General features: G+C 37.1%; 1 protein-coding gene across 2 annotated transcripts in view; it reads right to left on the reverse strand.

Moving 5' to 3' along the window:
* LOC106080485 (papilin) overlaps positions 1-25,802 on the reverse strand; it is a 183,532-nt gene that overhangs the window by 145,553 nt on the left and 12,177 nt on the right. Inside the window, exon 1 of one of the 2 annotated variants that reach the window (XM_013241860.2) lies at positions 24,017-24,119. The exons of the other annotated variant lie outside the window; for it this stretch is intronic. The gene's annotated coding sequence lies outside the window, so the exon portion shown is untranslated. Of the gene's footprint in view, positions 1-24,016; positions 24,120-25,802 lie in introns of those variants that run through there. 2 annotated transcript variants of the gene reach the window in all.

Consider the following 25,802-nt stretch of genomic DNA (forward strand, 5'->3'; position numbering starts at 1 on the left):
AAGAGCTCGACAAATGGGATCCAAATGGGAGGGTATATAAGATTCGGCCCAGCGAACTTAGCATGCTCTTACTTGTTTTTACTTTGTAAGTTTTGCATAACACTTAAAAAAGTAAACAAATTATAAAAACCAAAAACGAATCTGGATCATTTATGTAACAAACTTACAAAAGACATTAGAACAACTCAATATTATCTATGTTATAGACAAATGGGATTAGGAAAAGTTGAAATTTCAATTTTATTACAAAAGAAAGAGGCAACACCAATGATAACCAGAAAACACTACAAAATCCCCAATTATTGTCAATTCAAATGGTGTTTTTATAGGCTTCCCATTTTCCAAATTAAATATTAGAAAAAAAATGGAAAATGGACAACAAACGACATATTTTGTTTTCTTTAAAATGTTACACAAAAGATACAAAAAATGAGAATTTTGGAGAAAAAAAAAACAAACACAATGAAGACCCTTAAGCGAGTAAGGCAGTGATCCAGGACTGAGGTTAGATGTCTGTGAGATGCTTGAATGGTTGACTGCTTGTCTTTTGACACTCTTAAGTATCTTTTTGAAGTGGCTTTTTGCTAGGCTTTTGTTATTGAATTTTGTAGCTCCCCCCAAATCCGTCTGGGTGTTTTCTGAGCGGGGAGGGTTATGGATGTTTTTTCTGTTGCTGATGCCTGGCCAGCTTGTTGACACCATACTTAACAAATCATTTACATGGGAATTGGTTTCTGAAACTTGTAGCTCCCCCTCCTCTCAATAGCAGCGACCACAACAACAGCAACTACAATCATAGCAACATTATTTATTTTGTTAATAACTTTCGGTTTTAATGCTGCTTTCTGATTTACTGAAAAAAAAGCACCGAAAAAAACGAACCAAACGAATAAAAATTCAAGCAGCAAAATTTTGTATCAACTTAAATATGGACAGCAGCCAATGTCCGTCTGTGGGTCTGTCTCATGGAAATCTTAAGACTAAGTGGTTTTGCTTGAAATGGTGTAATTTTTAAAGAGCCTTTTGATTTTCGACGAAAGACGGAAAAAGTTTCTTAAATACAAAAAAAAAAAACTCGGTAAAATAACGGCTACTGCATTTGAAGCATATAAAAGTACCCCCCGCCACACAAAAAACAAAGTAGTTAGAAATTTAAATTCAGTAGGGAGAAAAAAAGAAAACCTTACAGCAGCTCCACTCATGAAGTCTGGGCCACCAAAAAATGTACTCTAATTTAAGGCTTAATTTCATAAATCACTTTTTTTTCCTCCTAGCCACCAGAAAGAAACAATGCCTCCTGAGACACAATAGGCTGCATGCAACAAAAAATGAAAATCAAAAAAATAAAATTTTTTTCAATACATTTTGATGGTGATTTTGGTTTTGATTTTTCATCAAATCACCACTTTTGCTTAAAAGACCACTTCTGATAGGGGGAGGTGGAGGAGGTTTGTTTTCATCGATTGTTCATTGATCGGGGCATGCATGCATGGGTATCTGCTTAAAGAGAGTTCATGTGAATGATGCATTTGTTCATTGTTTGTATTCAATCATTCATTATTATTGAGTGCATCTATCAATTGTTGGTCTTTTGTTTTTTTTTCCATTTCTTCTTTGGCGGAGTCTGGCCGAGAAAAAAAAAATCTCGAAAAAAAGAAACAGTCTATCATCACTTTATAGACACGACACTAAACAGATTCCTGTACACCCCCACTCTTCAGTTACCAAGTTTATCAATTGCCATTTTTCTAGCCAGGAAAACCACTCGATCAGACATTACAGCTCATTACTGTCTTTGTGTCAGTAAGTCTGTCCGTCTGTCTGTCTGCCTGTCTACCTATCATCTTTTAGGGTTTTCTTTTTATACAATTGTTTCAGATTTCTTTTTTGTTTTTTTTTGTTCATTATTTCTAAACTTTAGCCACAAAAATAAGGTATCTTTAGTTGGCCAATAATTGTTGGCTTTTTGATATGAACTCTCCATTTAAATAATGGTAACGGAAACTTGCTACAAAATTATCATATGATAGCCTCGAAGAAATGAGTCTCGTTTAGAGTATGATGGAATTATTTTTGTTTTTGTGGTATCATGAGGTCAAAGTAGAAAAATCATAAACTTGTGGGAAACGGTTATTGCATCTTTTAGGCTCAAATGACGATAGATATTAAAAGAGGTCTTAATATTCAACTGTATGGTCTAAATGAAAGCTAAGCAAAAGGTCAAACTGACCTCTGGGGTTTTACAGTCAGTTTATCAGTAAATTTATACACTTGAACGAGAGGCTGGTGAAAGATCACATTTAGATCGAGATGGAGCAACACAAATATCCACATTACATGCCCTAGATCATATTTATGACCCCAGACATTTTAATATAATAACAAGTAAGAGCGTGCTAAGTTCGGCCGGGCCGAATCTTATATACCCTCCACCATGGATCGCATTTGTCGAGTTCTATGAGCGGTATCTCTTTTTAGGCAAACAAATAATATTGAATAAAACCTGTTATGCTATTGGAGCTATATCAAGTTATAGTCCAATTCGGACCATATATGAATGCTGAACATTGTTGAAGTCATTGTGAAATATTTCGGTTCATTCGGATAAGAGTTGCGGCTTGTAGGGGCTCAAAAAGCAAAATCGGGAGATAGGTTTATATGGGAGCTGCAACAACCTATTGATCGATTAAGACCATATTAGACACGTATATATTAGGTCATCAGGGAAGCCGTTGTACAAAATTTCTACCAAATCTAATGAGAATTGCACCCTCTAGAGCCTGAAGAAGTCATGATCCCACATCGGTTTATTGGGCAGCTATATCAGGTTCTATACCGATTTACGCCATACTTTGCACAATTATTGAAAGTCATAACAAAACACCTCATGCAAAATTTCAGACAAATCGGAGTGACAGCCGATTTGAATCATACTAAGCACAGTTGTTGGAAGTAATTCCAACAAACTACGTGCAAAATTTCAGTTAAATCGGACGAGAATTGTGCCATATAGAGGCTCAAGAAGTCAAGACCCAAGATCGGTTTATATGGCAGCTATATCAAAACATGGACCAATTTGGCCCATTTACAATCCCAACCGACCCACACTAATAAAAAGTATTTGTGCAAAATTTCAAGCGGCCAGTACTCCTGTACTCCTTCGAAAGTTAGCGTGCTTTCGACAGACAGAAGGACGGATGGACTGACGGACAGACGGAGATGGCTAGATCGACTTAAAATGACATGAAGATCTAGAATATATATACTTTATGGGGTCTCAGATGCATATTTCGAGGTGTTACAAAGAGAATGACGAAATTAGTATACCCCCATCCTATGGTGGAGGGTATAAAAATACTTTCTATAAAAAGTTTTGGGCAAAATACAGTTGCGATAAATGCATTGGGCAGGCTACAGAGATCGCGATCTCGAAGCCAACCGATCTCCATCATCTGTCTGCTTTGCCCCAAAAAAATTGCATGATCCCACCGCTCACTAATTAGTGAGCTGTGCGGTGGTGGAAGCATGTAACCTTTTTGGGGCAAAGCAGACTGATAATGGACCTTGATTAGCTTTATAAGTGCCATTTTGATTTTGATTAATAAATTCTGTGACAGTGAAGTGTACTTACATTATTTTCTTCAAACACACATGGATCGCATCTGTCAAGTTCTTTGTCCGGTATTTCCTTATCAGCAAATAATGGATAATTGATAAGAATTACCATGCTATTGGATAAGAATTACCATGCTATTGGGATGTTGGTGACCATAGTAGAAGTGATTTCAGCCAAATTGGATAAGAATTGCAAACTGAAGAAGCTCAAGAAGTGCAAACGGTGGATCGGTATATATGGGAGCTAAATATATTAGGCTATAGACCGATGCACGCCATACTTGGCACGTATGTTGACAAAGGTGAAATCATTGTGCAAAATTTCAGCTAAATCGGATAATGATTGCGCCTTAGAGAGGCTCAAGATGTCAAATCGACAAATGAATTTGTCCAAATCGATAAAGATTGTCAAGACGATCAAGAATGTTCTCAGACCAATATTGTTGGTTCTCAGACCAATATTTCAATGTATTACAAACAGAATGACGAAATCAGCATACCCCCAGTCTATGGTGGAGGGTATGAAAATAAATGGTTAACATTTTTAAAGCAAGTAAAAAGGTATTAAGTTCGGCCGGGCCGAACTTTGGATCTTTCACTATAATCCGGCGAAATTTTGGCGAAATGTGACAATATAAGCGTTTTTTATGGGCCCAAAACCTTAAATCTAGAAATCGGTCTATGTGGCAGCTATATCCAAACCTGGACCGATCTAAGCCAAGATTAAAAAAAAATATTGTGTTAGACCCTATAGGTCTAACACAACAGCGAAATTGAACAATAAATGGCCCTTTTATGGCAATAAGACCTTAAATCGAGAGATCGTCCCATAAGGCAGCTATATCCATAGCTGAACCGATCTGGACCAATTTGAAAAATGTTGAAGGGCCTAACACAACTTACTGTCCCAAATATCGGCGACATCGGACAAAATACGCGCCTTTTATGGGCTCAAAACCTTAAAACGAGAGATCGGTCTATATGGCAGCTATATCCAAATCTGGACCGATCTGGACCAAATTGAAGTAGGATGTCGAAGAGCGTAACACAACTCACTGTCGCAAATTTTGGCAAAATCGGACAATTAATGCGCCTTTTATGGGCCCAAGACCTTAAATCGAGAGATCGGTCTGTATGGCAGCTATATTCAAATCTGGACCGATCTGGGCCAAATTGAAGAAAGATGTCCAAATCTGGACCGATCTAGGCCAAATTGAAGAAGGATGTTGAAGGGCCTAACACAAACCACTGTTCCAAATTTCAAGAAAATCGGATAATAAATGTGGCTTCTATGGGCTTAAGACCCTAAATCGGCGGATCGGTCTATATGGGGTCTATATCAAGATATAGTGTGATATAGCCAATCTTCAAACTTAACCTGCTTACGGACAAAAAAAGAATCTGTTTCAGCTCAATATCTCTATTTTTAAAGACTGTAGCGTGATTTCAAAAGATAGACGGACCTACTTAGATTTTTACGCTGATCAAGAATATATATACTTTATAGGGTCGGAAATGGATATTTCGATGTGTTGCAAACCGAATGACAAAATGAATATACCCCCATCCTTCGGTGGTGGTTATAAAAAGTCATTCATAGAACTTGTCACATGTCTCCACCATAGGATGGGGGGTATGCAAATTTCGTCTAATTTCGTAACTACTCGAAATATTCGTCTGAGGCCCCCAAATGTTTTGATATAGCTGCCATATAAACCGATCTTGGGTCTTGACTTCTTGAGCCTCTAGAGTGTGCAATTCTTATCCGATTGGAATTAAATTTTGCACGACGTGTTTTGTTATGATATCCAACAGCTGTGCCAAGTATGGTTCAAATCGGTTCATAACCTGATATAGCTGTCATATAAACCGATCTTGGGTCTTGACTTCTTGAGCCTCTAGAGTGCGCAATTCTTATCCGATTGGAATTTAATTTTGCACGACGTGTTTTGTCATGATATCCAACAACTGCGCCAAGTATGGTTTAAATCGGTAAGTAACCTAATATAGCTGCCATATAGACCGATCTTGGGTCTTGACTTCTTGAGCCTCTAGAGTGTTCAATTCTTATCCGATTGGAATTTAATTTTGCACGACGTGTTTTGTTATGATATCCAACAACTGTGCCAAGTATGGTTCAAATCGGTTCATAACCTGATATAGCTGTCATATAAACCGATCTTGGGACTTGACTTCTTGGGCCTCTAGAGGGCGCAATTCTTATCCGATTTGAATGAATTTTGGCACGTAGTATTTTGTTATGATGTCCAACAACTGTGATAAGTATGGTTCAAATCGGTCCATAACCTGATATAGCGGTCATATAAACCGATCTTGGGTCTTGACTTCTTGAGCCTCTATGGTTCAAATCGGTTTATAACCTGATATAGCTGTCATATAAACAGATCTGGATACTTGGCTTCTTGAGCTTCTAGAGGGCGCAATTCTTATCCGATTTGGCTTAAATTTTGCATGACGTATTTTATCCTTACTTTCAACAAATGCGCCAAATAAGTTTCAAATCGGTTCATAACCTGATATAGCTGCCATATAAACCGATCTGGGATCTTGACTTCTTGAGCCTCTAAAGGTCGCAATTATTATCCGATTTGCGTGAAATTATGTACGACGGATCCTCTCATGACCATCAACATACGTTTTTATTATAGTCTGAATCGGTCTATAGCCCGATACAGCTCCCATATAAATCGATCTCTCTATTGGCTGACATTTTACACAGGTCTCCAACATATAATTTAATTGTGGTCCAAACCGGACCATATCTTGATGTCGCTCTAATACCAGAGCAAATCTTTTCTTATATCCTTTTTTGCCTAAGAAGAGATGCCGGGAAAAGAACTCGACAAATGCGATCCATGGTGGAGGGTATATAAGATTCGGCCCGGCCGAACTTAGCACGCTTTTACTTGTCTTGTTATTCTTATCAATTATCAATCAATTTGGCATCATGATTAATAAGCTTACTTAAGGGATTCCCTGGGAGAAACATAATATGACCTTGGGTACGTTTTACAGAAATGTTTCCCCTTTATTTACAGCTAAGAAGAGCAGTGGGAAAACACTTTTTCCTAGTTTTGGGGGCATACGATATTTAATTTTCAAAATAATGAGTAACTGCAACAAACGATGATGAATGAATCACAACAAAAATCACCCCCTTCAAAATGAGGAAACAAATGTTTCACATATAAACAAAAAATATATAAACAGCTTAAATTAAATAACACGAATGCTGTTTTTTTTTGTTTTTTGTAAATCCAATACAGGAATAAAGCAACTGACCTTGACATGATGCCACGCTATAGAGAAAAATACAAAAAAAAAATAATTTTAAAAATTATTAAATAAACACAAAGCAGTTTAACTTCTGGCACACGTCTGCCACAAAGCAAACATACTTCTTGTAAATGGTATAGGAAATCGGAAGTTAAGAGTCAAACACGCTTTCAGCAATTGGTAGGTAAAGTAAACAAAAACAAAGAAATTAACTTCAAGAGGGGAGGTCCAGATAATTTTTTTATGTTTAATAATAATTGTCACATATTTTTATGATGAAAAAAAAAATGTTCATAGAAACTTGATTTTCTAAAAAAAATTGCTAGTAATAAGATTTCTGTAGAAAATTTCGTAAAAATTTAATACCTAACAAACTTTTGTATATAAAATTATCTTTCAAATTGTTATATGAACATCCCGAACCCAAAATCCAAATTAGATTTTTTAAGAAAATAGTCTCTATTGCGCTTTTCATAAAAAACTTAATTTTTCTTTTTTTAAATCTTTTAACATTCAGATTTTTTTTGTACGATCTTAATTAAAAAAAGTATAAGGGCATTAAGTTCGGCCGGGCCGAACCTTGGATACCCACCACCTCGGATATACATGTTAACCCCATTTCGTCACAATTGGGTGACGAACAAAATATTAGTCTTTTTGGCAGATATATCCAATTATAAACCGATCTGAACCATGTTTAGGCCGGATGTTGAGAAGTCTTAACCTACTCACTGTTTCAAATTTCAGCGAAATTGGGTAATAAATAAAGCTTTTATTGGCTTCAGACCCTTTATCGGCAGATCGGTCTATATGTCAGCTATATCTAAATATAGTCCAATTTGAACCACATTTACGTCAGATGCCGGGAGGCTTAAAATAACCCACTGTTTTAAATTTCATCGAAATCGGGTAATAAATAAAGCTTTTATGGGCTTCGGACCCATTATCGGGAGATCGGTCTATATGCCAGTTTCATCTAAATATGGATCGATCTAATCCATATTTAGGTCTAATATCGAGAGTCTTTAAATAACCCACTGTTGCTAATTTCCACGAAATCGGGTAATAAATAAAGCTTTTATGATCTTCAGACCCTTTATCGGGGAGATCGGTCTATATGATAGCTATATCTAAATATAGTCCGATCTGAACAATATTTGGGTCAGTTGTCGGGAAGTCTTAAACTACTCACTGTTTCAAATCTCAGCAAAATCGGATGAAAAAAGACGGACGGACAAACGGACAGACACACGGACATCGTTAAGTCGTCTTAGAATTTTACGACGATCCGAAATATATATATACTTTGTAGGGTCGGAAATTGATATTTCGATGTGTTGTAAACGGAATGACTAAATGAATATGCCCCCTATCCTACGGTGGTGGGTATAAAAATTAATTTTTATGAAATTTTCCAAGGAATTTTATTTTGACGAAATTTGCTTTAAAAATCAGATTGTGAAAAAATTTCATATGAGGAGTTAATTTAACAAAAATTGGCCTTTATGAAAATGTTTGTCAAAATTTAATTAAAAACCAGTAAGGAAAAGTAAAAGTCGGGCGGTGCAGACAATATAATACCCTACACCTACCCTATAAGTACAATATGGGACCTATATCCAGCTCTCAACCAATTTTGATAGACCTCGGCTAATGTTTTCAAATCCATATCCGTTTCAAATTTCGAGCAAATACGTTCAAACTGTAATAACTACGGTTATCAAACATACGAACATATAGTTGAGAGCTATATCCAACCTGAACCGATTTCGACCAAACTTCTCATATATTGTGGTAGTCGTCGAGGAAAGCGTTGTGCAAAATGTTGGCAAGATTAGAGTCACAGCACGCGCTAAATGCGCGTGCTGTGACTCTAGAAGTTAAAACCAGGCGATATATATGTATGAGAGCTATATCCAAATCTGAACAGATTTCTATGAAATTCACCAGCAATATTGGGAGTCAGAAAAAAATCCTTCCTACCAAATTTCGAAAGAAACGGTAAACAAATGAGCACTTTATTGCAATATTTCTCAAAATCGGCCGAACATATATATGGGAGCTACATGCAAATCTGAGCCGATTTTTTTCCAATTTCAATAGGCTTCGTCTCTAGGCCCAACAAAATGCTTGTGCCAAATTTAAAGACGAACTTTGTACACAAATTAACATGAACAGACAGAAAGACAGACGGACATAGCTATATCGAATCAGTGATTCTGATCGCTATACTTATCAATGGGTCTATCTCTCTGGGGGTTGGCGTTTTAGATGGCGGGTCATGCATTGATTATATACTGCAGTTGTCAGACCTATAATGCTATATGGTGTTGTGATCTGATGGACGGCGCTTCACAATCCACCTACTGCTCAATACTTAAACGGATCCAAAGAATGGTTTGTTTGTGCATCACAGCCGCACTAAGGATGTACCACCCGATTTGCACTTAAATGGCCGTAGCAACAAAAATTTTCAACCGATCAGCACAAATATTGACACGGATTGTTTTGTTAAAGGTCTTAACATAAGTGCAAGATGTCATCAAAATCGGTTCAGGTTTGGATATAGCTCCCATATATATGTATTAGCCGATTTGCAGATAAATGACCGTAGTTACTACAATTTTCAATCGATCTACACAATGTTTGGCACGGATTGTTTTGATACGGATTTTAACCTATCTGCAAGATTTCATTGAAATCGGTTCAGATTTGGATATAGCTCACATATATATGTATTAGCCGATTTGCACATAAATGACCGTAGTTACTACAATTTTCAATCGATCTGCACAATATTTGGCACGGATTGTTTTGATACGGATTTTAACCTATCTGCAAGATTTCATTGAAATCGGTTCAGATTTGGATATAGCTCACATATATATGTATCGCTCGATTTCCACTTAAATGGTCGTAGCAACTACAGTTTTCAACAGATCTGCACAACATTTGGCACGGATTGTTTCGATACGGATTTTAACCTATCTGCGAGATTTCATTGGAATCGGTTCAGATTTGGATATAGCTCACACATATATGTATCGCTCGATTTCCACTTAAATGGCCGTAACAACAACAATTTTCAAACGATCTGTTAAAAAAGTTGGTTCAGGTTTAAATGTAGCTCTTACATACATACATATATCTATTGCCCTAATGTATAATTCTGAATAGGTGTAGGGTATTATATAGTCGGCTCCGCCCGACTTTTGCCTTTCCTTACTGGTTTATTTTTAATTTGTGGTATGTAGTAAATATTGAATAGTCATCATTTGGCTTAAAGAGATCTTTGAACTTCTTTTCTTCAAAATGACCACAATCCTCTATAAATATTCAATTCTCTATAATTATACCCTCTACCATAGGATGGGGGTATACTAATTCGTTATTCCATTTGTAACACCTCGAAATATTGGTAAAGTATACATATTCTTGATGATCATGAAATTTTAAGTCGATCTAAAAATTATAGTCCGTCTATCTGTCTGAATGTCTGTCGAAAGCACGCTAACTTTCAAAGGGGTAAAGCTAGGCGCTTGATACAATATTTTATACAAATACTTTTTATTAAAGTAGGATGATTGGGTTTGTAAATGGAACATATCGGTCGATATTTAGATAAAGCACCCATATAAACCGATCTTCCAAATATATTTTTTGAGCCTCCAAAGAGCGCAATTCTTATCCAATTTGGCTGAAATTTTGTAGTATGAAGTTTCCAATGACATTCAAAAGCTATGGCAAATATGGTCTGAATCGGTTCATAACCTGATATAGCTTCCATATAAACCGATCTCCCGATTTTACTTCTTGAGCGTCTAGAGGGTATAATTTTTTTCCGATTTAGCTAAAATTGTACACATCGACTCTTTCGTTGACCTCTAACATAAGAGCCAAGTGTGATCTGAATCGTTCCATAATATTGATATAGCTCCCATATAAGCCGATCTCTCGATTTTACTTCTTGAGCCTCTATAGGGTGCAATTCTTATACTATTTGGGTGAAATTTTGCACAATGACATCTACTATGGTCTCCCAGATCCAAGGCAGGGATCGGTCCATAACCTCATGTACCTTTAATAACATAGCAATTCTTATCCATTATCCTTTGTTTGATAATAAAGAGATATCGAGCAACGAATTTTATTATCTCTCTCTCTCTCTGTCTCTCTCCCGATTATACTTCTTAAGCTTCTAGAGAGTGCAATTCTTATCCGATTTAGCTGAAATTTTATTCTATAAAGTTTTCAATAACATTTACCAGATGTGCTAGGTATGGTCCGCATAGGTCCAAAACCTAACATAGATCCCATATAAACTGATCTACCGATTTTACTTCTTGAGCCTCTAGAGAGTGTAATTCTTGACTGATTTAGCTGAAATTTCTCACAGTGACTTCGCCTATAACCTCCACCATACTCGCCCAATATGGCCTGAGTCGGTCCATTATTGGATATAGCTCCAATATTAACCGAACTCCCGATTTTACTTCTTGAGCCCCTATATGTCGCAGTTCTTATCTGATTTGGTTGCAATTTTGCACAAAGGCATCAACTAACATCCAAGCCTGAATCGGTCAAAAACCTGATATAGCTCCAATTGCATAGCAATTATTATCCATTATACTTTGTTTGCATATAAAGAGATACTGGGCAAAGAGCAAATACGATCCATCGTGGAGGGTCTATAAGATTCGGCCCGGCCGCACTTAGCACGATTTTATTTTTGATTCGTGAAAAAATTGTCTAATACAGTAACCAAGCATGGATTGCTAAATTTATTCTTTTTTTTTTCAATGAGAAATGAAAACATAGGCCTATAATGCTCTAGAGTATCGTTACACATCATCATTGCTTACATTGACCACAAGTACATTATCTTCTTGAAAAAAAACCGCAATATGACTAACTTAAGAGAACATTTGAACTTGAAAACACTTTCAGAAATCATGAGGAATGTGGAATTTTGTTATCATCCTCAAACTGAACTATTGAGATAACAAATTCATTGCCTTATCTGCCAAGATGTCAAAAGACTTACACTCATCACTGATTTGAACAAAGTACAAAATGTTCTAATTCTACTGTAGACAAGATCAGCTGTTTTTGAGGCACTAGAATATGTTTTAATATGCAACTTGCGTACAATGGAGGAGCATGAAACCCTTATCTTTATCTAAACTATGGACAATGAACAACTCGTGGTGTCACCAACATCCTTCAAAGCCATATTCAAAACACTCTTGGAAAAACTTTCCCATAACGAAGGAAAAAAGATAATATCCCTATTTTTGGGACCTTGGCTGATTTCACCTTCCTTCTATGCAAATTTTGACGATTATGAAGATTCCACTAAGGAACTGGGGCAAACTTCTCACATACAAATAAGTGCAGTCCGATTCAAGTTTAATCTCATGGATAAGGGGCCTTCTTTTTATAGCCGAGTCCGAACGGCGTGCCGCATTGCGACACCTCTTTGGAGAGAAGTTTCCACCTCAAACAAATGTTGCCAGCATTACGAGGGGAAAACCACCGCTGAAATTTTTTCTGATGATCTCGCCAGCATTCGAACACATGTGTTCAGCGTCAAAGGCGGACATGCTAAACTCCTTCCATACCCATTTTAATCTAATCGGAAAAGGTCTATAAGAACAGAATGACAAGAATTTTGTACTGGCTGGAGTAAATTAAGGCATCAGGTGCCGATGAATTGCTAGCTAAGCTATTAAAACCCGCAGTGGATATGCTGATAAAGCAAATCATTTGCTTATATCATTTCAGCTAAATCGGAAAACAATTGTGGCCTCCAGGTGCTTAAGATATTGAAAAGAGTGATCGGTTTAAATGGTAGATTTTAATGGGAGATTATTTAGGTTATACACCGATTCCGACCATACTTTGGATAACAGTTGGAACTCGTAATAGTATACTATGCGCAAATTTCAGCAAGATCGGGTAATAAAAGCGACATTCATTGGCTCAAGACCTTAAAACGGGAGATCGGTATATATAGCAGCTACATATATCTAAGAATGATCCGATCTGAACCATACTCGTCACAGATGTCAAGGGGTCAAATGCAACTCGGTATGCTAAAAGTAAGCGAAATTGGTCAATAAATGCGTTCGTTATGGGCCTAAGATCTTTAGTGAGGAGATCGGTCTATACGGTCAAGATATAGTCCAATATAGCCGATCTTCGAACCTAACCCATGTCTATTGGGAATCTGTGCGAAATTTCACCTCAAACTCTTTATTTTACAAGACTATAGTGTGAGGTGATTATCCCCTCCAAATGCTGGCGACATTTGTGAGGTACTATGTCATGTAAAAACTTGGTGCGGTTTTAGGCTGATGCCATCATTGGACCATACTTCTTCAAAGGTGATGCGAATCATAACATAACTGTGAATGGTGAGCGCTACCGTGCGATTATATTCAACTTTTTTTGCCCAAAACGCAAGAGCTTGACTTGCATGACATGTGGTTTCAACAAGACGTTGCCCTATGCCACACAGCACACGCAACAATGGACTTATTGAGAGGTGAGTTCGGTGAACTTATTATTTCACGTTCGGGGCCGGTCAACTGGCCGTCTAGATCGTGCGATAGTGAAAATAGGGTACTAAATTTTTTGATATCTAAAGGGGGGGGGACCCTCCCCCTTACCCTAATTTTCAAAAACGCCATATCTCGGAGATAGGCGGTGCGAGGTAAGCGAAATTTTGTGTTCCCCCTTTTATAGTAACCCAAAAACAAAAATTTGGTATGGTATAAATTTCGGATGGGGTACCTAAGGGGGCCGCCCCACCCCCAAAACCTACCAAATACATATAAAGACCAATCACGACAATATAGGACTCAAATGAAAGGTATTTAAGATTAGAAAACTTATCTGATATCCAATTGTCGATCCAAGTGTTTGGGGGACCACATCAACCCCCAAAACACCCTTAAATCGAACATATTTACTGACCATGCTAATATGGGACTCATATGAAAGGTATTTTGCGAGTAGAAAACTTATCTGATATCCAATTGTCGGACCAAGTTTTTGGGGGTGCACCCCTTCCCCAAAACATTCCCAAATAGCACTTACTTACTGACCATAGCGATATGGGGCTCAAATATAAGGTATTTGAGTGTAGAATACGAATTTGGTATCCCAATATGCGACCAAGTGTTTGAGGGCCGCCCATTCCCAAAAACACCCCTAAACAGTATAAATTTACTACCATAGCAATATAGGTCTAAATCAAAAGTTTTTGGGAGTACACATGGGGCTCAATTAATCGCTGAGTGGGCGCCACCTTGAACATGTTTGCGACTATTGAAATATGAGGCTTCAATGAAATGTATTTGGGAGTAGACCACGAATCTCAAGTCAACATTCGGGACCAACTGTCTAGGAGACGTCCCACCCCCCATAACAACCCCCAAATATGACGTATTTGCTCGCCTTGGCAATTTAGGTCTTAAAGAGAATGGAGCTCGATATTGATGGTTTTTAGGGTTCATTCCCCAAACCGGACATATTTGCTGACTTTTGTAAAAAGGGCCATATATGAAAGGTATTTGAGATTAGAACACGAATTTGATATCCAATTTTCAGGCCAATGACAATATAGAGTTCAAATAAATGATTTTTGAGAGTGGAGCACAATGCTGAAAAAGAGAAAAATTTTTTTTTCTATTTTTTTAAAGGCCAAGTGTCTGGGAGACCACCTCACCTCCAAAAAACCTGCAAAATCGGACATACGTATGTACCGATTATGGCAATATGAGACTCAAATGAAAAGCATTTGGATTAGAGCACGAAATTCATAACTACTTTCACGACCACTTTTCTAGGGTTTGTTTGTGGGCTGAACCGATTTCTTACAAATTTTCACGGATTGTGGGAAGTACTCCGGAAGGAGCAATAAGATATATAAATTTTTGATATCGCATTGGGGGCGGACCCTCCCCCTTACCCTTAAATTAAAACCCAAAAATAAATGAGGACCAGTCGGGACAATATGGGACTTAAATGAAAGGTATTCATAAGTAAAGTATGAATTTCATATGAAAAAATAGGGTCCAAGTAATTGGGCCGTCACCCTGAACCCAAAACCTCGTAAAATAGATTTATTGAACGATAATGACAATATGGGGCTGGGATGAAAGGTATTTGGGAGGAGATCACGAATAATGTTAGGAAGGAGGTATAGGCTATATAATTTGTGATATTGGAAGGGGCGGACACTCCCCCGGTACCCCAAAAGAACCACCCAAAAATAAAAATGGACCGATCGGGACAATATGGGGCTTAAATGAAAGATATTCAAGAGTAGAGTACGAATTTCATATTAAAAATTGGGTCTAAGTAATTGGGGGTGAGGGGCGCCCCGACTCCAAAACCCCCAAAAATAATGACATTATGAGCATCGAATGAAAGGTGTTCGGGAATAGATTGCGAATATGGCCAGGAATGAGGTATAGGCTATATAAATTGTTGATATTGGGGAGGCCGGCCCCTCCTCCGTTACCCCAAAAACGCCACCCAAAATCAAAAGTGGACCGCCAAGAACAATATGGGTATCAAATGAACGATTTTGGAGAGTAGAATACGATTATGGTAGAGTAGAATACGAACATATCAATAAAGGACTCAAATGAAAGGTATTCGGAAGAAGACTACGAATATGACATAAAAAAGTAATTGATGGTCGCACCATGCCCGATAAGCCCCCCAAATGGAAATATTGCTCAATCATAGCTTGATGAAACTCAAATGAAGAGCATTTGAATGCAGATTACGAATATGACATTAAACTTTGTATCTAAAAATCTCGGTGGTGATTTACCTCCTAAAATCGCCTCCAACAGGTTATTTGACCCATTAAAACAATGGGGAATCAAGTGATAGATTTTTTTGAGTAGAATGCGTCATTCAAATTTGTGCTCAGTTGGCAGATGGTGTGTGGTGCCCAACTCTCCTATAGACGCCCTCCACCAAACAGCTGTATAAACCAATCATGACAACATGGGGTTAAATTGAAGGTATAAGGTTGTGGAGTGCGAATCTGATATCTTGATTGGGTTCATATATCTAGCGGACCACCTAACCCAAAAATAGTCGGTCAATCATAATGACCAACCAGCGCAGTGTGTGATTTAATTAATGTGTGGACACAAATAAATGTCGGGAGCCATAGCCTCAAATATGACGTTAAGCGCGATAGCAGGAGTTGCAAACCTTAACGATAAGGTTTCAATCATTTTTAGTTCATCCGGAGACAAGACCAAACGACGTGCCCAGCAGCACTTTTTTGTTCAAAAGTTTAACATGGTTTAATAGTAAGAACTATTGCCCCGCACCAAATATATAGACCGGTAAATTAGTTCTTTACCACAGAAAATCGTTTAGAATTGGATTTGATTTAAAAACAAAGACTAAGTTATGATTATTTAACAGGTAGTCAGTCATTTATGGGCAACTACCATATGATGATCAATGTTATAGGCGTTAAGCCACTCCAAGCTGGTAGTAGTACTTACATTTAGGTTAGCGCCATCTACTGGATGCTTTCAAATGGATTTAGTTGATTGATTCAATTGAAATCAGCCAATAAATGGCGCTAATTTGGAGAAGCCAACATGAACAGAAAGAGGGCAGAATAGTCAAAATTAATCATATAGCATTTATCTTCATTATGACGTCGTTGCGGTTGTTTGCGTTATTTTTTTTAACTTTCCCACTTTAAAACGGACCTTGACAATAATTTTCAAAAGCACCAGATCTCGGAGATGGGTAGGACAATTTAAGCTAAATTTTGTTGGCAAATTACTTAGTCAAAAATCAAAAATTTGTTATCAGAATCTTAGGTGAGGTGCCTAGGAGGGCCGCCCAACCCCAAAACCCGACAAACGGATTTTAAATCAATCACTACAATATGGGTATTAAATTAAAGGTATTTGAGAGTAGAAAGTGAATCTGATATCCAAACAAAAAAACCCTCAAATCGGATATACTTACCGACCATGGCAGTATGAATCTTAAATGAAAGGCCTTTGGGAGTAGAGCACCAAATTAACTTCCATTTTGAGACCTTAAACAGGACTTTTACTTATTGGGATTTAAGTAAACGGTATTTGAGAGTAGAAAAATCCATAGGAAAATTGGAAATTTTGTAGAAATTTTCAAAATGAAGAGTATTTTTCTCCAACATAGTATTATCGGGCGCTGCAGAGCGGGCCGGGCTATACAATATAAAAACCGAAGTTAATGCGTAATGCGTTACCAATGCATATATTTTCTGTTGTAGCGATGCATTTTTTCCATACATCTACCATTCCTTCCGAAGTATACCCAAAGTCTAGGTATTGTTTGGGAGTTGTGTCGGTGTTCTTTATGTTGGTCAACTTCTTTATGTTAGTGAACTTCTTATATCGCTAACAAACATTGGCCTGTTAAAAACATTCCCTTTGACAATTCATCATTTAGTGATTTATTAGGCATTGTCTTTTCCGGCTAAACGTCAAAGCCCAAACTAATCCCCAAAACAAACTTTTCTAAGCCCATATGTCAAACAGACTATTTTAATCCCTCATTTCCCTCCAAAAAATCTATCGTCAGATTTCCTACCACCCCCCTCCCCCTGTGTCTATTCATTTATAATTAATCGTTTTTGTTCTTAAACTGTTGTAAATATCTACTATTTATGATCGAATGACATAGCCAAAGACAAAAAAAGGCAAACAATCAAATAATTAATTGAAAACTAAAACAATTTAAAATGGATTTCAATTCCCTGCACAAACAAAAACCATTACCCAAAATTCAAAAACTTGCTGATTTAGGGGAACAAGCCTGGGTTTCGTTGGAACTCACATTCTAAGTGCCAACAGAGGAAGTTCCAAATATTTTGCAAAAAATTTAAATAAATAGCTCAACGATGATCCACAAACAAATCTGGGTGTGTCTCCTTTAAATGATGCGTAAATTAAAAGCTTTTGTTTTTTTGATTTTGAGGAAAATTTGTTAACACAAATTCATTATTTTTAATTGTTGTTGTTATTGATGAGAAATCGATGGCAGCATTAGACCTTGTTTTAACTGCTTGAGTGGTAATTCGAATTTCCATATGCGTGCTCAAAGGCATATTTGGCATAGTATGGAAGCCAACAATTTTCATAAATCACTGAAAGATCACTTTTTCATGCGAACTCAGTAGTTTTGTTGTATGGCGAATATGGTTAAAAGGTGCCCGAAGGGTGACACATGTGCAAGGTTAAAACTCCACTCCTATGGCTCCCAAAAAGACACGAAGATAATGAGTACATGACATTTTCCGCCATAGTTTTACCACGGGAAAAAAATTCTTGAAAACTCAACTTTAACATGGAACAGTGAAGGAACAGTCTGGCAGTAAACGAAGATAAAACCATGTTCTTCAAGGCTCCCAAAAGATAAGGTGCAAGAATACAACTAAAACAAGTAAAAACGTGCTAAGTTCGACTGGGCCGGATCTTATATACCATCCACCATGGTTCGTATTTGTCGAGTTCCCTGAGCGGTAGCTCTTTTTAGGCAAACAAAGAATAATGGATAGGAATTGTTATGCTATAGGAGCTATATCAAGTTATAGTCCGTTTTAGACCATAAATGAATTGAATGTTGAAGACCATAGTAAAGAGAGATTTTTTAAAAGCTATAGGAAAGTTTTTCAAAAAAGACACATAAAATTCAGAAAAATGCATGAAATCTTTATTTGGGGCCACCGAAGCGCAGAGGTTACCATGTTCGCCTATGGCGCTGAACGTCTGGGTTCGAGTCCTGGCGAGACCATCAGAAAAAAAAATTCAGCTATGGTTTTCCCCTCCTAATGTTGGCAACATTTGTGAGGTACTATGCCATGTAAAAACTTCTCTCCACAGAGTATCGCACTGCTGCACGCCGTTTGGACTCGGCTACAAAAAAGAAGGCCCTTCATCATTGAGCTTAAACTTGAATCGGACTACACTCTTTATTATTTGTATCGAGAGTACGATCCATATTACTTAATGTTTGAAGATTATTTCATGCAAATGTTGGCAGTGACTGCGCCTCAAATGGTCCATACACTTAGTCCAATTTTGGCATACTCTTTCCAACATATCGGCCGATATCTCACGAATAAATGCTTTAATGTCTGTACAGACATGAGCTTTAACATTGTCCCACAAAAAATTTTCTAAAAGCGATAAGCGGCCAATTCAGCAATCCCCACCGTGAAATAAAATGTTCACCGAACTCGCCTCTCAATAAGTCCATTGTTACGAGTGCTGTGTGGCATGTGGCACTGTCTTGTTGAAACCACTTTTCATGCAAGTCAAGCTCTTGCATTTTGGACAAAAAAAAGTTGGATATCTAACGATAGCTCTCACGATTCACAGTTACATTACGATTCGCATCATCTTTGAAGAAGTACGGTCCAATGATGCCATCAGCCCATAAACCGCACCTCACTGTGACTATTTCTAGATACATTGGGAGCTGTTGCAATGCTTCTGGTTGATCTTCACTCCAAAATCGACAATTCTGCTTATTTAGGTAACCATTGAGCCAAAAATGAGCTTCGTCGTAAAATGAAAGAGGAGCGCGATGAACTTTTTTGGAAGAAAATGCATTTTGATAATAAAATTCAATAATTTGCAAGCGTTGACACGTGAGCTGTTTTAACCATTGTCGCCAAAATGATAGTAGCTAAAAAATTAGAAGTCATTGGGAGAAACCATGGTACAAACTTCCAGGCAAATCGGATAAGAATTGCTCCCTCTATTGGCTCAAGAAGTCTAGACCCGTGACCGGTTTATATGGTAGCTATATCAGGTTATAGACCAATATGAACCATACTTAGCACATTTGTTGGAACTCATAACAAAACACTTCGAGAAAAATTTCATACAAATCGGATAAGAATTGCGCCCTCTAGGGGCTTAAGAAGTCAAGATCCCGAATCGGTTTATATGACCGCTATATCAGGTTATGTATCGATTTGATCCATACTTAGTACAATTGTTGGAACTCATTAAAAACAGTTCATGCAAAATTTCAGCCAAATTGGATTAGAATTTCTCCTTCTAATGGCTCAAGAAGTCAAGACCCGAGATCGGTGTATATGGTAGCTATATCAGGTTACGGACCAATTTGAACCGTACTTAGCATAATTGTTGGAACTCATAACAAAACAATTCATGCAAAATTTCAGCCAAATCGGATAAGAATTGCGCCCTCTAGAGGCTCAAGAAATCAAGACCCGAGATCGGTTTATATGACAGTTATATCAGGTTATGTATAGATTTTAACTATACTAAGCATAGTTGTTGAAAATCATAATAAAACACTTCATGCAAAATTTCAGCCAAATCAGATGAGAATTGCGCCCTCTAGTGGCTCAAGAAGTCGAGATCCAAGATCGGTTTATATGACAGTCATATCAGGTTATGTATCGATTTGAACCATACTTGGCACAATTGTTGGAAGTCGTACCAAAGCCAAATTGGATAAGAGTTGTAGCTCCTGGAGGCTCAAGAAGTCTCAAGACTCAATATATTGAGTTGCCCAAAAAGTAATTGCGGATTTGCGGCGTTGACAAATTTTTTCACAGCTTGTGACTCTGTAATTGCATTCTTTCTTCTGTCAGTTATCAGCTGTTACTTTTAGCTTGCTTTAGAAAAAAAGTGTAAAAAAAGTATATTTGATTAAAGTTCATTCTAAGTTTTATTAAAAATGCATTTACCTTCTTTTAAAAAATCCGCAATTACTTTTTGGGCAACCCAATAGGTTTTTATAGCAGCTACCTCAAAACATGGACCCATTTGGCCCATTTAAAATCCCTAGCGACCAACACTAATAAGAAGTAAGTTTGCAAATTTTCAAGCGCCCAGTTTTACTCCTTCGAAGTTAGCGTATTTTCGACAGACAGTCTGACGGACGGACAGATGAACATGATGAACGATATCGACTTAAAATGTCATGACGTTCAAGAATGTGTATATATACTTTATGGGGTCTTAAACGAATATTTCGTGGTGTTACAAACGCAATGACTAAATTAGTATACTTACGGAAGGAAACAAGGAAATGAGCTGTTCTAGAGGAAAATCTAGACTAATAACTCAGAAACCGAGATTTACTTTCAGCCCTTGCGTGCATGAAATGCGTGAGATGATACAGCGTGAACGCCAGGACGTCGACGGTGAAAGTCTTTAGAACCGCAAGTTAGCCATGAGGCCTATAAGAACCGGGACACGAATGTCGTGTTTAGCAAAGATGACTGCCATTATGGCCCAAACCTGTGAGGTCCAAGGTTGTAAACAATGCGTCTACCAATGCTCCCCGCACAGTAACCTGTATTTGAGTACCAATTCGAACCCACGTATTTGAACGGGTTCACCTACTTGGTTAGGCACGGAACACTACCTAATACTCCTTCCTATCTATGGGACACAGCACCCAGTTAAAACGCAACTCTACCCCGATCTTGCGCTCTATCCCTCACCATTGCCTGAACCCAAGTTCCAAAGGCTCCTGACTCCTGAGGTAACTGATAAAATCTACGTTCAGATTTCGTAGCCTTAAAAGACCACTACCAGTAGAACCCTAAACTATTCGGAACTTATCACCTAGGAAAATAAAAAAATCTCCCTAAGCTGACATAACAGCTTTAAAGAGGGTGCGGATATTAATCAGCCCCAGGCCACTATGGCCATATATCTAAGAACGATGTGTGTACACAAACGGGAAATGACAGCCCCAAAATGGGACTCAACAATAAACGCCGACACCCCCACGGATGACCGAACACAACCACTAAGGCAACGGGTAATAACAAAGGGCCAAGGCCTCAGTGTTAACATGGGCAAGGCAGGAGCCAGGCCGTGTTAAGCGCAGCCCTAAATCACTCTGGCGCGCACTCTGCAACACCTCTTCATGGATAACTAGCATTATTCATGCCTCCACTATATCGCGTTCGTCTCCTACTAAATACTTCCCGGGAAAAGTTGGCCCAACTTGCAACAGTCGTCTCGCCTTCAAGGGCCCTACTGAAATCCCACATCGCTTCGCTAATTTAGCCATTTTTACTTCTAGAGAGTGCAAGTTTTTATCCAACATATGATCCATAGATGTTCTTAACCTGATAAAGCTTTCTTTTATATGGATTTCCCGATTTTATATCTTTAACATCTCGAGGAGCTATTTTTATCCAATTGGGCTTAGTTTTTGCACGACGACTTCTAGTTTAATCTTTTTTGCCCGATTTCGCGGAAAATCTAAAGTTAGGCCCGGTCGAATTTGCCATTTTATACCCTCCATAGGATGGGGGTACACTAATTTCGTCTAAGATCCGATAAAGTATACGTATTCTTGATCGTCTTGACATCATAGGTCGATTTAAGCATGATAGTCTGCCCGTCTGTATGTCGAAAGCACGCTAACTTTCAGAGGAGTAAAGCCAGTCGCTAGCAATTTCACATATATACTTCTTATTAGTGTAGGTCAGATGGGATTGTAAATGGGCCAAATCGGTCCAAGTTTTGATATAGCTGCCATATAAACCGATCGCAATTATTATCCGATTTGGCTGCCAGCGTTTTATTATGACTTCCAACAACCCTGCCAAGTATGGTCCAAATCGGTTCATAACCTAATATAGCTCCGATGAGCCGATAGATTGCGCAATTATTATGCAATTTGGCTGAAATTCAGCATAAAGTGTTAAGGTATGACCATCAACAGCTGTACCAAGTATGATTCAAATCTATCCATAACCTCATATAGCTCCCATATAAACGGATTTCGGATCTTGACTTCTTTAGCCGCTAGAGGGCGCAATAATTATCCGACTTGGCTAAAATTTAGCATGAAGAGTTTTGAGTTGACCATCAACAACTGCACCAAGTATGGCTCAAATCGGTTCATAACCTGATATAGCTCCCTTATAAACCGATTTCCAATCTTGACTCTGACTTGAGACAATTATCATCCGATTTAGCTGAAATTTTGCATGACCATCAATAACTGTACCAAGTATGGCTCAAATCGGTTCATAACCATATATAGCTCCCATATAAATTGCTTTCAAATCTTGAATTCTTGAACCGCTAGATGGCGCAAATATTATCCGATTTAATTCAAATTTTGCATGCAGTGTTTTATTCCAACTTCTAATAAATGTGTCAAGTATGGTTCAATTTGGTCCATAACCTGATATAGCTAGTATATAATCCGATCTTGGATCTTGACATCGTGAGCTTCTAGAGGGCTTCATTATTACCCGATATAACTGAAATTTTGCATGAAATGTTCTGGTTTGACCATCAACAAGTGCTCATATGTTATCCGATTCTCTCGAAATTTGCTAGGAACGATTTTCTAATGACTCTAAATATTACTGATTAATTTTATAGAAATCAGTTCAGATTTAGATATAGCTGCCATATGCAATGCAAGCGCATTTATTGACCAAACTTGCCAAAATTGTGCATAAAGCTTTCCTCGATGTCTGTTTGGTCAAAATCGATTCAGTCTTAGATGTAGCTCCCAAATATATGTTCGTCAGATTTGGGGTAATTTTCAATAATGTTGTCATTGGTCCGTAATTATTGCAGTTTGAAAATATTTGCTTTGCTCGAAATTATTATAAAGTCGGCACAGCCCGAATTTTGGCCTTATTTTATTTTACTTTACTTTACTTTATTTTATGTTATTTTATTTTATTTTTTTTATTTTATTTTATTTTATTTTATTTTATTTTATTTTATTTTATTTTATTTTATTTTATTTTATTTTATTTTATTTTATTTTATTTTATTTTATTTTATTTTATTTTATTTTATTTTATTTTATTTTATTTTATTTTATTTTATTTTATTTTATTTTATTTTATTTTATTTTATTTTATTTTATTTTATTTTATTTTATTTTATTTTATTTTATTTTATTTAATTTTATTTTATTTTATTTTATTTTATTTTATTTTATTTTATTTTATTTTATTTTATTAAATACAATTTTTAGTTTTTCTTTACGTTGCTTTTTAACAAAACGAAAATTAGTTTTTTATTCCAATTCTTACCTTTTAGTTTTGTTATTCAGTGTAATTTTCCGCTTTTAATAAAAATAAATAGGTGCTTATGTTCTTTTTGTAACTTTTTTCCAAATTTGTTTAATTACCCATTAGGTTTTATTTTTTATTTTTTTTTTTTGTATTAATTTTCTTTTATCAAATTTAATTAATTTTTGCCAATTTTCGTGAATTTATGTGTGTGCTTTTTTTTCTTTAGTTATAGTTAGGTTCACTAGTTGTCACTTTTATTTTTTATTCATTAATTTTTTTAGAAAAAAATTATTATTATGTTAAAATAAATCATTAAAATCTGTTCTCGCAATATTCTTCGCATTGGATTAAGTCAAATTCGTTTCTTTCTTTTTTTCACTAGGAAATCTTTAACAGTCGAAATTGCCTTCGAAAACACACGAGCACTAGGTCAAGGAATTTTTGCTCTCTTCGGTTTGATTTCCGTTCTACAATAAAAATAAACAACACTCAACTTTCTTCATTTATTCAGATGTATTATTGATTATTAGATTATTATTAGAAGAAGAAGAAGAATTGAAGAATTTTTATTTAAACAACAAAGCTCGTCTTAACGTTATCGTGCGCAAATCCGAACTGAAATTGCGGGAAAACAAATTTGAAAACTTGGGCGCAAAACAGACACCACACCACAACGCCAGCGCAGCCATTTACGAACGCAGCCAACGTCAGCCACACGCATTAACAACAAGAGCATAAACAAAACATTGTCATCGGCCAGCAAGCAGTAAGAACACCCGTTATTACACCACAGCTTTCCAATGGGTCTGTCAAAGCAGTGAGTACGAGAGCTTCAATGAATGTTTGCAAAAGCCACATCAGCAGCCATGACAGCGACGCTAGCAGCGCCCAACATTAAAGCATCATCCATTGAAATGTTGCATTAACATTAGGCATAAAATATTACGAGCAACATGTTATATATGTGCCGCCTCTTGTGTGTGTGCCTGCCTGCCTGCCTGCTTGCCAGCCTTCTTTAACAAGCCGAAGCCGAGTGAGCAATTTAACGAATCTTAGCCGAAGCATTTATTCAACACAAATCGGGCATGAAACCCATCGCCAACATCATAATCATCTAAGCATGTTTGTTTGCATGTCAAGTATTTACATTGGGCAAACAACACTTTCATAGAACATTTACCACAAGAGACACACACAACACTGGCAACCAGCCGCATCATATGCATGTAGGCCCCCCACTCTTGATTAAAGCATAAAAAACTGAAAACAAAACAACTAAAAAGGCATTAAGTTTGGTCAGACCGAACTTTGGATACCCACCACGTCGATTATATATTTTAACGACCTTTCGCCATAATCCGATGAAAAAATGCACCATTTATGAACCCATAGCAGCTATATGGAAATATGTTCCGTTTTGGACTAAACTCGGCACGGAAGTCGAGTGGTCTAATAAATACAATTAGCTGTTCAAGTTGGTAAAACAGAATATGACAACTACATCCAAATATAAACCGATCTGAACCGTATATGGCACGCATATCGAAAATCCTAACATAGGTCACTATGCCAAATTTCAGCGAAATCTGATAATAAATGCGTCTTTTAAGAGCTCTAGTCCCTAAATCGAGAGATTGGTCTATTTGGTCAGCTTTATTCATGCATGAAGAGATCGGGACTATATTGAACACGGATATTGAAGAGCCTAAAAGAGCTTTCATGGGCCCAGGACCTTAAATCAGAAGATCGGTCTATTTGGAAGCTGTATTCATATATAGACCAATGGGGGACCAGAACGAACGTG

The sequence above is a fragment of the Stomoxys calcitrans genome, chromosome 3 (assembly GCF_963082655.1).
Source record: "Stomoxys calcitrans chromosome 3, idStoCalc2.1, whole genome shotgun sequence".
Taxonomy (NCBI): domain Eukaryota; kingdom Metazoa; phylum Arthropoda; class Insecta; order Diptera; family Muscidae; genus Stomoxys; species Stomoxys calcitrans.